Source organism: Phyllobates terribilis, unplaced genomic scaffold (genome assembly GCF_046119375.1).
Source record: "Phyllobates terribilis strain yellow unplaced genomic scaffold, ASM4611937v1 Scaffold_10__3_contigs__length_209671492, whole genome shotgun sequence".
NCBI classification, from domain to species: Eukaryota; Metazoa; Chordata; class Amphibia; order Anura; family Dendrobatidae; genus Phyllobates; species Phyllobates terribilis.
In genome coordinates, this window is record NW_027362770.1 from 84,202,157 (window position 1) to 84,218,012 (window position 15,856).

Below are 15,856 nucleotides of genomic sequence, written 5' to 3' on the forward strand. Positions count from 1 at the left end.
TGGACTTCTCCTCCCCATACCACCCACAGTCCAATGGTCAAGTGGAGCGGATCAATCAGATCCTGACCAGTTACCTCCGGCACTTCGTTAATGCCCACCATTCAGACTGGGTGGATCTCCTGCCATGGGCCGAATTCTCTTACAATAATCACGAGAGCGAATCTTCCTCCAAATCCCCGTTTTTTGTAGTCTTCGGTCAGCATCCTCGGATCCCATTTCCCGTCTCCACCTCGGTGGACAATCCGGCTGCGGAATCTCTCGTTAGCAAATTTTCCTCCATTTGGGAGAGTACCCGATCCGCACTCCTTCAGTCGTCCGAGCGGATGAAAAAACACGCTGACAAAAAACGCCTGGATCCTCCACAATTCCGTCCTGGAGACAAAGTCTGGCTCTCGTCCAAGTATGTCCAGCTCAAGATTCCTTCCTACAAGTTAGGGCCTCGGTTCATCGGCCCACTGGAAGTTATCAAACAAATCAACCCAGTGGCCTATAAATTGAAACTCCCGGCCAACTTGCGGATCCCTAACTCCTTCCATGTATCTCTACTCAAACCCATGATACTTAACTCTTTTTCCAAGTCTACAGGTACGCCTCCTGCTCCGGTTTCCGCTGAAAACGAGTTTGAGGTAGAGAACATTCTGGCCACCAAAAGGGTAAGAGGAAAAAACTTTTTTCTGGTAGATTGGAAGGGGTTTGGTCCTGAGGAGAGAACTTGGGAGCCCCGGGAGAACATCCATGCCCCTCTCATCCTTGATAAATTTCTGTCTGGCCTAAAAAAGGGGGGGCCTAAAGGGGGGGGTACTGTAGCGTCGGCGTCCCTGCCTCCTGCTAGGCAGGGACGCTGTTCCCCTCACCTCTCCGCTCCGTGCCCGGCGTCCTCCTCCCGCTCTGCTGGCAGCGCGCGCTGCTTCCTGGCCACTGTGCTTAGGGCGCGCGCGCGCGCTCCCCCTCTCTTAAAGGGGCCCCGCGCGCCGTCCTAAGGAGTCCCCGGCCAATGGCCGGAGGACCTCACCATATATAAGGCACCTCCTCCAAAATGGAGGTGCCCGAGCAATGTTGTTGCAAAGCCTTCACTCTGCTTCAGCCCTCAGGTCCCGTTACCAGTTACCTGCCAGTCACCTGCCAGATTCTTGCTTGATACCTGCCTGATATCCGCTTACCTGCTTGCAAGCCTGCGGTCCGACGGTCTGCCTTCAGACACCTGTCAGTCTGTCTATGGACCAGCCTGCCCGCTCACCTGGGAGCGCTCACCTGCTACCTGCCTGCTAGACTACCTGGAGACTCTGCCGTCACTTGCCGTGACCACCTGCCAGTCCAGAGACTCTTGCCCGCTCACCTGGGAGCACTCACCTGCTACCTGCCTGCTAGCCTACCTGGAGGCTCTGCCGTCACTTGCCGTGACCACCTGCCAGTCCAGAGACTCTTGCCCGCTCACCTGGGAGCTCTCACCTGCTACCTGCCTGCTAGCCTACCTGGAGGCTCTGCCGTCACTTGCCGTGACCACCTGCCAGTCCAGAGACTCTTGCCCGCTCACCTGGGAGCGCTCACCTGCTACCTGCCTGCTAGCCTACCTGGAGGCTCTGCCGTCACTTGCCGTGACCACCTGCCAGTCCAGAGACTCTTGCCCGCTCACCTGGGAGCGCTCACCTGCTACCTGCCTGCTAGCCTACCTGGAGGCTCTGCCGTCACTTGCTGTGACAACCTGCCCTTCTACCCAGAGACTGTCCCTGTCACTTGCCGTGACTACCTGCCCTTCTACCCAGAGACTGTCCTTGTCACTTGCCGTGACTACCTGCCCGTCTTCCCTGGGAGCCACCTGCTTCCTTACAAGGACCACCCCCTTGTATAGTTGCTCAGAGGTTCCGCCTACCAGACCCGTTACAGCTCGCAAGTCCATAATAGCATCATTCAAAATAAATGGGAGGATACCCATCCCCCTGGAAGAGGCATCGTGTGAAACGCGCGTTGGGGCCATTATTTTCAAACTCAGGTCGTACCTGCTGCTCCCTATTTCACTATAAGCACTTTATATTCTTTGCGACTATATTGGATGTGTAATCCTGTGCACTATACCTTGTCTAATGTCATTGATTTAAATGCATTTGCACATAGCACTTTATATATTTATTTAGTATCTTGCACTTTGATGTACCTATCCCCCATTTATTTTGAATGATGCTATTGTGGACCTGCGAGTTTTATATGTATAGACGCTAATACCATTTGGAGTTACTTAGGATACTGGTCTATGCATATGCTGCTAACATATGGAGCTTACTCTTGATTTTCACTATGAATTATAATACTTGTGAACATGGGCTCCCTCCAGTGGTACAGTTTGATATGACCAGTTTTTTTGGGAAAAAAATTCTGCTAGTTATTTTCCTTTTTTAAAAATGTTTTTTTATTTTTGTTAATAAAGATTATTTTTATGCTACTGGTTGTTTGCTTCCATTAAATTTGTAGGTTGTTGTTGATTTTTAGAGCAACTGCAATTCTTCACTTTGCTTGTGGTGGCGCTGCAGGAAAAGTGAACACTTGCCGTGGGGTTCACTTGTGGATTACTGATTTTTGAGACGACTTTTACAATACAAGGAGATTTTAAACCAAACAATCCCTCTCTGGTCATTTCTAAGCGTGGTTTCCATCAAAAGGCGGGCAATAAACGCTTTTTGTCATCATGATAAATGGCTAAAAAATGTCAAAGTCCTCTTGATAACGGGCAACTTTGCTATATACCCTTGGATTTTTAATTCTATAGTTAATGGCTCATTGTCTGAATTTATGATTTTATTTTTATCTTTTTATACTTATGGTTTTATTTGTTTTTTTCCCTCTCTAGGCCTGGCTTGACAGTCACGAACGAAGCTTTGGTCATTTTATCGGTGGCAAATGGATAAAACCGAATGGAAGGCAGACGTACGCTACTAAGAATCCAGCAACGGGTGAGTGGTCACTTTCAGAATAATATAATGAAATCTACACGTAACCTGATCGTCCTGAACTGCAAAGTGTAAATGAGGCTTAAGTTTATGATAATGGCAATACCGCCTTTGACCACTAGATGCTGCCATTATACATCTATAATCTTCAGCACATGTAATCTTTCAGTGGACATTGGATTTATCAGGTCCTGGGAAAGCTGGGTGACAGCTGATATGGTCACCTCAATGGCTTCTCTTCCAAATAGATTTAACCTAGAAACGGCCCATATTGTCATGGCACTTCCAAATAATTGCAAAAACCTATAAAGGAATGGAAACAAATGCCACCCAAAATCAACATACACAGTATTTTATTAATCAAAACCAAGATGTATAAAACATACTTAAAACAAGGGGAAACCAAGCAGGATTAATCACATCCACTGGCAGTACCAAACTGATCCACATAGAGGAGCCAAAGCACTATTTGTGTATAGTTATAGCAGCACAGATTAATTCATTTTCTATTAACAACTCCTATTAAAGTTTGCATGTATAAGCTGCCCTAAGACGTATTTCACGGAGAACAAGTCCAGTAAGAGTGGGGAAAAATTCCTGCAAAGAAATGGTATGCAACCAATGATTCAATAATGAGCATAAATTACAATAATTACATTTTTAGAACTACAAGTAGAAGGATAGAAAAGTGCTTAACATCGTGTGATAATTACACAGTGGAGTACCCAGACTGCACATATATTGAGGACATAGCAATGTACTTAAGCGGAAAACAATCCTGCTAGACACAAATAAGGTCTGAGCAATATATACTGTAAATTCATAAGAATAGGTCGCGAGACCAATAGCTTTAAGAAAAACGTGCTGAATATAGTGCAGAAAGGTACTGGGCAGGGTAGAAATTAAAACAGATTAATACATAGCTGTATAGTGCAGAGAGTAAGAGATACTACCTGAAGATGTGGTATAGGCCCTGACGCGCGTTTTGCAATTTAGCTTATTCCAGGGGGTTAAATATAGTGGCAGGGGGAGATGTGGTCTTTGTATAGTTGTGCAAGTTCAGTCGTGGCAGCGGTTTGAATGCGGGCGGCATTCCCGCCGGCAAACCAGAAGTAGCGTCACGGCCGGTCAGCGTCACACTCACACATAGGTAACACAGGATCCACCATTCACAGTAGAGGATGTCACAGCTCACCTCCTCCTGTACAATGACTGATAACACCTCTATATACAGTAGATAACACAGGATCCACCATTCACAATAGGTGATGTCACAGCTCACCTCCTCCTCCTGTACAATGGTTGCCAGAGTGAAAATTTGCAAGACTTTAATATAGATAATAATATGTAAAAAAAAAAAAACATAAAAACCTGGCACTTAATTAACAGGTCCCATTCCCATGAAGTCGTCTTTTCTCCATTGATTCTTGACCCTGGTAAGTCACGACGTCCATCCCGGGGCCGTGTGTCCAGTAATCAGCGACATTGTGAGTGGGGAGGGATTAGGGACGCTGCGGGTTTATTCCAAGGTTAATCTGTGAGCAGCTGTACTGGAGAAGATGTAGGACACTGTAGGACACTGCATCGAGGAGGGGAAATCCTGGCCTGGCACAGCGCCCCCTATATAACATACTGGGAATTGTGCTCAGTGGGACATGTATTTCCGGTCCACGTACAGAACGTGATCATGTGATATTATTGGTGTATTGCATGGCCAATCTACAACACATGCAGAGTACATTGATGTTCTCCTTCAGCCCCATGTTAAAAGGTTGAGGAGTTACCTTCGTGACTCCAGCCACCTCATCAACCTTACTAAGGACATCCAATGGGAAGAATCATTTGTATTTTTAAGCCTTGATGTTACATCCATTTACACCAATACTGATTGGGAAATTGGTTTATTATGTGTTGAACATATGATCTCCAAAGACACCGGCCTGTCGTCCTTCCACAAATCATTTATTCGATCTGGGTTATCTTTCATCCTTAATAACAATTATTTCACTTTCCTCCAACACACTTACCATCAGATCAAAGGGACCGCGATGGGGTCAAAGGTCGCACCTACGTTCGCTAATATTTTCATGGGCATATTTGAACTGGTGTTCATCTATGGGGGTCCATTTTGGGAAGGCATTATATTTTACAAAAGATACATTGACGACTTAATTTTCATTCTTAATAAGGACATCGCAGAACCCTCAGCCCTTGCCAGTTTTCTAAATAACAACTGCTGGGGTATTTCCTTCAATTCCGATACAAATAACACCAGTATTCATTTTCTGGATCTGACCTTATTTATAGAGAACAATAGGATTTGCACCAAGACTTATTTTAAACAAGTGGATGCGAATAGTTCCATCCACTACAGCAGTGGCCACTACCAGAAATGGCTGCGTAATATTCCTTTTAATCAATTTCAGAGGATCAGAAGGAATTGCACTTCTGAAAATGATTTTTCAGAGCAATCAGGTATGCTGAAACAGAAAGTTCTACAACAGGGCTATCCCAAAAATGTTGTTGGCGAATCATGTGAAAGGGTAAGGGATACCTGTAGCCAGAATTCACTTCTATTAAAATCTAATTCAGATAAAATGTCCTATGAGCGCTGTGTAAAATTCATCACTACATAGAATTTTCAGCATAAATCATTTAGAGATATCCTGCAGAAGAATTGGCATATTCTGTTAAATGATCCGATACTCAAGAAGATTATCCCAGAAAAACCCTCCATTGTGTATAGGAGAGCCCCCACTCTAAGGAACATTTGAGCCCCCCGTAGGATACACACCCTTTCTACTCTAGATTGTAGCAAGATCAATAATAAGAATAAAACCATCACCAGATGTGGCAAAAAGAACGGCATGTGCTGCATGAATATCACTCATGGAGCCGACACTTCTGCATCCACATCAAGCAATGAACGCTCCACAATAAATAGTAATATGTCCTGTGACACTGATTCTGTCATATATCTGATTGAAGGCACATGTCCCAAGCAATATGGCGGCAGAACTATGCAACCCTTTCATAAAAGACGAAATTCTCATAGGCATAATGTCGCTACAGGTTTTTTTAAAACATGGTTTATCACGACATATGGCAATCCATCACAATAAAGACTTTGGGTGTCTTAAAATCCTGCCCATAGAGCATATTCCATGCACCACTCCCAATAGAATTCAGGGTCTCAATAGAAAGAGAGATACTGGATAGATCAACTAAATACTTGGAAACCTTGGGGTCTCAATGAAACATCAGAGGCTTTTATTTGAAAGCACTGACAAATATAATTGTCCTCTACATGGTCAGGAACATGTGTCTTGGCTTGTTCTTGATCCACTGTCCCGATCCAGGGTTTCACGGAGTTCAGTTTCCTTTCTTCTTATGATCATTGCGTTCTGTTCCCAGTAGTCTGCACCATTCCCTAGGACACTTTCAGTGCTCATCATACCACCTAGTGGACATTAATGCGCACGACTATTCTCTAGTACTACACTGATAATACGGACACACTCCTAAAGAAATTATTCATGTTGCCGATACGATCACATATTCTATTATAAGAAGAATTAAAATTATTTTGTTTAGTATGTAGGTATAAGTTAGATATATCGTCTAATATCCGTTTATTACCTCCTATCAGAACAAGATCAATCACAATATCCATGAGCACCCGTGGCTTAGAGGGTTGTACCATGATTAAGATCTAAACATGATCCATTTGATTGCAGTACACCAGGTTCAATTCCTGCTTCAGGAATTATACATATATATTTATTTATTATATTTTTTTTACATTGAACTATATCGGTTTTTAATTAATTTTTAATCATGCTAGCAATATTTTATTCCCGATGCATATATACATTGATGGATACGCAAATTTCTGCCTTTTTATTGATTGTATTTTTCTGCCTTAACGGCCACATTGTTTTGGCGCCAGTTTTTTTCCCATTTTTTGTATATATATGTCCACTCCTTGCTATACCGGACACAAGCTATGCACTGATGAAGTGGACAGGACGTCCAGGAAACGCCTCTTATTTTAGCTTCTAAATAAATGGCTTCTTAACCAACCACTGGGTATTGCATCACTTCGTGTGACCCGGAGGAGCGCGGAATCATGGGCACTTTCTTGCATCCACAACTTCTGGTACATTCCCTTTTCGGCATATGATTTTCTATACGTTCTCAGCCTGATATCCCTCTTAACTGATGTCTACTGCTTCCACAGCACGAAGACTTGCTGAGCCTTAGAAAGAAATGATTGCGCTCTTGGACCCAACCCCTGCAGTACTTGTCCATGGGGGCGCCAAATAACATGGAGAAAAAAGTGACAGAAGCTGAGGAGCACACCAGGATTCTTCAAGGAGGAATAGACAGGATCTCTGGAGAGTAAGCAGCATTATTATCACACACATCCTCTCTTCCTTCACGTAGGTCATGAATTTAGGCTATATGGTACGAGTATAAACCAAAGCGGAACTGACTGAGTAAACCGTAGAGTGGCTGAGAAGTGGCAATAAGTGCAACAATAAATTCTCTTTAAATGGAATCTGTCAACAGGTTTTTATGTAATCCGAGAGCAGCATGACGTAGGGGCAGACATTCTGATTCCAGCGATATGTCACTTGTTGGTCTGCATGCTGTCATTTTGATACTATCACTGTTGCTTGTATTAGAGCAGGTTGACAAGAAAGCACAAGGCCCCTAGTCCTGTAGTGATAATCTCCTGCTGATAAAACACTTATTGTATCGAAACAGCTAAACACAGACTATTAAGTGACACATCGCTGGAATCAGGGTCTCAGCACCTACATCATATTGCTGACAGATTCCCTTTTTAGAAAGAATGTCCATCCACAATATTTTTCCTTTTAGGAAGATATTGAGTTTGCTTGTGACTGGTGGTAATGCTGTAATAGGCACAACGTTTGGATAATTGTAGTATTAGATTGTACGTTTACTCCAACCAAATTCTACACCCGCATTCACCCATTGTTTATTGCTGATGCTGACTGATCTAGAACACGTTTACCCCCAGTGGTTTGGACCAATCGATGTAACGGCGCCACAGGGCGATTCCTACATGTTCCCCGTCTACCACTTGCTTCACTGTTTCCGCAGAGATTCCCACAAGATTGACAGCTACTTGAAGATCCTGCGATGTCGCCTGATACATGCCAACTGCTAGGGACGGGAGCATTGTACATTATATGCCAGCATTTATCTCTGGTGCCTCAAAGTGGACATTTTAGATTGGTAGACAAATAAAAAAACAACTAATTGAGAGTTTGTGTTCCAACCTGTTTTTTTAGAAAATGAGAGCAACATTATTAATATTTCTCACATATTGTCATTTCATATACAGTATATAGGTAGCAGGTAAGGAATAGAGGATCACGGCAACTGCCAGGAGGACAACTCCGTATATAATATTATGGCATATTGCCAGGATATAATATTGTGATTGGCGATGGTCTGACCACCGATCCTTAGAATGAAGGAATGGGGAACCTATCAGCTTTTTTTTTTCCTGCACAGCTGTGCTTCCAACCACCCACCCACAGTGCAAAAAAAACAAACCCTAAAAAAACACAATGGGTTCAACCGTACTCAAATTGTTAACTGGGAGCAACGATGAGTGTGAAGGATATAATATTTTGATTGGAGATGATCCACCCTCTGGTTCCACCACCGATCCTTAGAATGAAGGAATGGGGAACCTATTGGCTTTTTTTCCTGCACAGTTGTGCTCCCACCCATTGCGCAAAAATACCCTAAAAAAATGCACGTACTCAAATTGTTAATTGGGAGCAATGATGAGTGTGAGGGGATATAATATCTTGATTAGCGATGGTCCGACATCTGGTTCCGTTACCGATCCCAAGAATGAAGGAATTGAGAACCTATAAGCTTTCTTTTTCCTGCACAGCTGTGCTCTCAACCACCCACCCATAGTGCAAAAAAACCCAATAGATCCAACTGTATTCAAATTGTTAAATTGGGAGCGTGAAAAAAATAGTGCATCCACTTCTTTCTAAATTAGGCTGTCAGACCCCCAAGAATGACATCCTAGTAATATGCCATGACTTATTCCTCTTTAAATGTATGCAAAGAATAAACCTAGATATCCAGGTATACGTTCTATTGATTGATTTCTATAAGGGCCTATTTACACATGGAAATGTGTATCTGCTACGTACATGAATGATCGGCTGCAGCCCTTCCACTTGGCCAGTCAATGGATCCGCAAACCACAACAAGTAATTCAAGGAAATGGAAAAGTAAAAAAAATTCTAGTAACATTGCATAGCGTACCGGCGATTGCGCTATTTAACTTGCCATCAGTGATTGACGGCATATAAATGGTTAAACAGCAGTGATTCACGCTCCGCTCTGGCCGCTGCTGTTACAGCAAGATGTTGGCTGTGTAGGATGGGGACGCTGCTCCTGAGCCCACCCGAAACAGCAATCCAATGGACGGTTTCACACACCACATTATCCAGTGGTGTTTAATTTGCTTTTCTATTTAGGAAATAAAACCGTTTTAATAAAGTTTTCCTTCTCTGGTATCTAGGAGCCATTTCAGCTATTTGTAAAGGGAATCTGTCAGCAGGTTTTCTTGGCTATTCTGAGAGCAGCATGATGGGGTGAGCGCCACACTAGGAGTAGGACCACCGAGCCCAGAGCTATTGCAAGACGTGCAGACAATATATACCAGGTATGAATGAATCCAATACAACATTATTGTTACTTGGGAATTAACCTACTTGGATATAATACATCCCTTGATATATGTATATACCAAAAGGTCATTATCTTGGGAATGCCTATATTGGCTTTTATTATTTAGGATTATATCCTTTTACTATGTGACCTAGGATATACTATCAGTATGCATTAGCCCAATTGGAGCTACTACTATCCAGCCCTGGTGTCTCTGCAATTCAAATATTTACATTATACCTCCTCACTATTATATGGTATTACTATATATTTGTGTGTGTGCTCTTTTCTTTTGCCGCCATGTACCCAAATTGTTATAATAAAGGTCTTTTTTAACACATTGACCCCTTGTCGGATGTACTATATATTGGTTGTTGTTGAGAGCAGCATGATGTACAGACAAAGACCCTGATTCTAGGGACGTCTCACTTACAGGGCTGCTTGTTGTAGTTTTGATAAAAATCACACTTTTATCAGCAGAAGATTATCACTAGAGGACTAGTAAACCTGCTGCCAGGTAGTCCAACCACGCCCCCCACCACTGATTGGCAGTTTATATACAGTGTACACAGAAAGCTGCCAATCAGTGGTGTGGGTGGGGTTATTATACAGAGCTCAGCATTCAGAGATCTGCATGAGAAAAAAAAATGTAATTTTATTAAAATAACACCAAGCAGTCCAGTAAGTGATACATCGTTGGAATCAGGGCCTCGGATTATGCTGCTCTCAAATGGGGTAGCAAAAACCTGCTGACATATTCCATTTAAAGGGGCAGCTGCTACTAAATCCAGACATGGTGCAAAATTTAAATTCTGCTGCAGATTTACTGCTGTAGATTTTTAATTCCTAAAAATCCCTGTAGATTCAGAGGATCTCAACCTTTTCAATGCAAATTATTTTCAAGACTTATTCACAGATATTATGAAATATTACAGTAGAAATAAAAAAAAAAAAAAGAGCACAATACCTAAACTCCCTCCTTGGGAAAAATATACAGCAAGTATAAGAAAGACAAAAATTTATTCTGGAGTCATATTGAAGTCTAAATAGAATTGTAACCATACAATGTAAACAGCAGCAAATGTAAGTAGGATCCACTGGATCTATATAAGAGGAACGTTTTCCAAAGCTGATCTTCTGAGCCCACCGCTATGCTGGCTGGACCGGCATTGTGATAGTCAGCACGTTTTACTGCAGCTCATAGAACCAATGATAAGACGCAGAGCAGTGCAAGGCTTGTGACTCACTATACACAAAATATACGACATGTTTGATGAATGGCATAAAGGAAAGCCGATGCATTCAGATGTCTCTGGGCAACTATATGTTGTGATAGGATGCTGCCCCTCACCCTGACAGGAACTTATCTATCTGCTCACTCATCATGACAGGTTTACAGCATGTTGACTCATGGGCGTGATCAGTCAGTCAATCGATGACATAGATGCAAATTCTTGATTCCGACAGGTAGGTCAGAGATGTCCGTCTCAAACAGTTTACCTTCACCCATCTAGGATGGATGGCTGCTAACATAGTTGGCCATTATGTCCATACGCAATTATTATCCCCTAATTGCGATGTACAGTACCAATTTATATTGTGGTACCGTGTTAGCCAGAAAATTTGATGTAAATACTTTTATGCCCAAAAATGGCAAAAGTATTCTCGGAGTGATACCTTTATTGGCTAACCAGAAAAAAATATATGTATACAAGCTTTCAGAGCACAGAGGCGCCTTCTTCAGGCAATATTACAAATGAATTCATAACATTTGTAATCCTGCCTGAAGAAGGAGCATGTGTGCTCTGTAAGTTTACATATATATATGTAAACTTACAGAGCACACATGCTCCTTCTTCAGGCAGGATTACAAATGTTATGAATTCATTTGTAATATTGCCTGAAGAAGGCGCCTCTGTGCTCTGAAAGCTTGTATACATATATTTTTTTCTGGTTAGCCAATAAAGGTATCACTCCGAGAATACTTTTGCTATTTTTAGGCATAAAAGTATTCACATAGAATTATCCCCTAATTAAAACAATTTATTTTTGCTAAATAAATGTATACATTTTTTTAAATTTTATTTTATACATTTTCTCAGAGAACCTCTTTAAGAAGGAGATTTCAGAATGGGCTATAAGACATGTCCAACTTTGCTTTATTGACTCACCTTACTGTCCTTGTTGAACTGAGCTCCACTTTGTTCTTGGATGATATTGTAAGGAATGAAGACGTCTAGATGATACAAATCGGGACGTCCGACTAAGACTATTCTGTCTTCACCCAAGTCCAACACGAGATCTAGCAGAAGACTGTAAAGAGAAGACCAGCGTGGTAACAACGCTTATGTCGCTGAATGCTTCTGTACGGGAAAGAAAGTTGTAACCAACAAGTGCACAAAAATCTAAACTTTTATCTTGATACGTGGCCAACTAGAAGTTACTGTGTAGCTCCAGACGTCTCATACATTAAATCTGACACGTGGAGGAACTGCTCACAGAAAAGGCTTCAAATATTTTTTAGGATTCACACTGGATTAAAAGGGGTTGTCCACCACTTTAATACTAATGGAATATCCTTAGGTAAGGTCATCAATATTAAAGTGCCAGACAACCCCTTTAAGTGAGGCATAATGAATGGTACCAGAATTTCAGATAATGTAGCCTTCATTAGGCAGAAGGCCCAGTCGGTTATATGAAGAAATCTGGGGTCCCCAAAAGCAAACCCAGTAATCACCAGATTCCCGTGTGGTGACTACTTAATCTGCTTTTTGGGAAGACCAGAACTGACCCCTATATTTAACCAAGTGGGTCCCCTTAAGCTACATTATCCTGTCTGATGAAGGATACAGCTGAAACATTCTTAATCTTCATTATGCCTCATTTAAAGCAATGTGAATCATGGACATGAGAAAAATCAAATTAAAAAATAAATACATTTAAAGCATTTTCTGTGCGATTCCTCCAAATGTCGCATTAATATAGAAAAAATAAAGAGCAGCGTGTTCTACACTATCGCAACAAGCCTCTTTCATCATTTATATCATCATTATAACATCATTTATATGCACCAGCACCATGGAATCAATGGTACTATATAATTAAATAATATATATGTAGCACCCCGAGGACTCGGCTGCTACAGGGGTATTGCACCTCAACCCAGAGGTGTGGTATTCCACTCCCGGGTAAGGATGGAGTGTGGGACTGAGCTTAGTAGGCTGCATGCACTACATACATCCCATTTCCGGGGGACAGAACTACGGTACTCCCACCAGATATATGTGCAGGTACGACAGCGTCTGTCCCTGGCTGGAGTGGGAGGGGGGGGTGGAACATCCCAGTAGTGTAGGGGCAGATAGGGGGAGTAGTCTGGGTAAGGCTAGGAGCTCATTGGGTGCTGGTCACCTGAGCTCACACATAGAGGGAGTATATATGGTGGGCACCATCTTAGATCAGGGTCTTTTGTAGAGCCAGAGGAGCAGAGCAGAGGAGCTCAGCCAAGAGGGCTGACAGGGAGCTGTGGATCCGGCTGGGCCCAGCTCCAGAGCAAAGCCTGCAGAGAGAGAGAGGAGTGAGAAGGACCCAGAGAAGGAAACAAGAAGGAACCCCAAGATCCCAGAATAAAGACAGAAGGGTGAAGAGTTGGCGAACAAGGGTACCGGAACCCAAGCTGGCAGAGGCCAAAGCACACCTTAGCCAGGAACCGGAGGTCGTGGTCAAGATTTTCCACGACCCTCACCAAATCCACCAGAATGGCACACCGAGCATAGGGTCAGGGAAGCCAGAGAAGGTTCAACCACCAAGAGACCCGAGGGAGCCGGACACAGGTGGATCCCTGGTGGGAACGGCCAGAGAGAGAGGGTCAGAAGGGAGCTCAGGACCACGCTCCGGAGATGCCTAGGGGTTGGCCGAGTCCAGGACCTGGTGGACGCAGCACGGCTCGGGTGGTCACTCATGGCCAGAGTGACCAAAAGAACATCAGTAAGTAAAAACCCTGAACTGCACCTCCCGACTCTGAGTCTCCTTTCTACACCACAACAACCCCCATCATCCACACCTGCTGCCCTGAGGCCATACCCCTCCCGTTGGGGGTTATACCATCACTGCTGCACATATACCACCGGCCTCAGCGGACTGCTCTGCAGCGGCGGCTTCAAAGCCGCACTCAACGGGTGGCGTAGTCGACAATCAAAGTAACATCTACTGCTTTAGACTGCCACTTAGTTTGACACCCTGGGCACGGACCGGGTCACCGCCACGGACTACTACCCCCATCCAGATCCGGGTATCCCAAGAAAACATGGCCCAGGGGGCGCGTCATATACATCTTCCCACCAGCTTGTTTTCCCTCTATCTCCTCTCTGGATCTATGAAGCCAGAACTGTCAAAGAAGAGGTGATGGTGGAGATGGAGGGGAAACAAGCGGGGGGGGGGGGGGAAGGCTTATATAAATGACTGGTCCTGCCGTGAACCACCGGGCGTCTGTGCTTGGTTTGAACAGTCGTTCTCTGCTGACAGAGTCATTTACAGAGATCTTCTTTCCCATTCCAACAGCTTGCAAACAACCCACCATGGTATGAAAAAAAAATTATATCATCATCATCCAACAAATGTGTCACAGCTGTCAGCAATTGGCTACTGTGGACACATCAAAGCTGTGATGATAAAAGTTGGCAGAGGAGGACTGGTAGCACGAGGTTGGCACAGACTTTTAATAAGGGAAGACTATTGGAAATCACATGAAATGCAAAAAGATCACAATCCTAAACCACATCTGAGGGTCTCACCACTTTAGGTAAAGAGATTTCAGCCACCAGAAAACTTGGGTGTCCTACAGGAGGTTCCGCCACAATCATGTAATCTGGTTTCACGGGTGAACTGATAAAAAAAGGAAGGAAGCAGTATATTAAAGGGTACACCATCAATTTATGATCTGTTGGGGTCAATCTCTAATATAATAAAGTGGCACTGATGCTTGTAATGAGGAACAGCCCCTTTCACAGTCATTCCCTGCACATTGGCATCATGGCCTCCACTGTGCAGCGGAACGACAGCATAGATCCAGAAAAGTGAATGGGCTTAGCTGCAGTTCTCCTGCACAGCGAATATCCGGGTAGCTGCCCCACACCAGCATATCCTTTAAAAAGGGCAGCGGGGTTACTTCCAGGCTGCAGCCCCCTTATTCTTGGAGTCCAAGAAGTTGGATATCCTATATCTTTTGTAAGATGGGATTCTAAAAAAAGTAAATACATGCATTAAACCTCAAAGTAACCCAAACCTTTCAACTTCTGAGATGAGGGACTTGCTGGGAGGGTCTGTAGGAAAAAAATAAAGAACATAAATGCATAATAGTTAAAACAAACAAAAAAAAAACAATGTCCACATTATTCTTGCACCATAACAAGCAATTCTGCAACTTCCCCCATCTGTTGGGTATAACCTATCACCAGGAGGAGTGGCGCTTGTCATACATTGTGTCCCTAGGGGAAATGTGGTATTATAAGACATCCAATCAATTGAATGGCCGACCATGTACTGCATGGATGAGCGAGGAACATCAGAGAAGAAGCCGCCGATGCTCAACAGCAGCCTACTCTGTCGTCTTTTACAGACTGTATGCCTTAGACTTGTACCTTAGAGTTGGGACTTACCCCATTGTGTCCATTTCCTGAATCATCGGTTTTGATTTGGTTCTGATACTATGTTCAAAAATGGATCCCAGGAACTTCCGATTTTTCAGCATTTTCCACTCTGAAGGGAGACCATAGATGATTAACAGGGTCGGACTGGAACTGAAACTCAGCCCTGGCATGTGAGAGCACGCAGGCCCGCCCGACGCGCGTTGAGTGTGAAATATTTTCGTGAATGATTTGGGTATATGTCACAATAAAAATTGCTGCAAACTGCACTTTATCATCGATAGACAAAAACTGACATAATGTAAAATATAAACTTCCCTCCAGGAAAATGTTAATTTCTTTCAACTGGAGGGACGGACATATTTGTAATATAGAGCTCCAAGTTCCCAAAAATGCTATGTTTGATAGTACCAGGAAAAGCAGGAAAAGTGAATCCTTCCAGATTTGAAGCAGTTTCATGTCTATTCTTTCAGTATTTTTGCAGGGTTTCTAAAGAACGGGAAAAAAATATCTCAAAAAACGCAATATCAAAGGAAT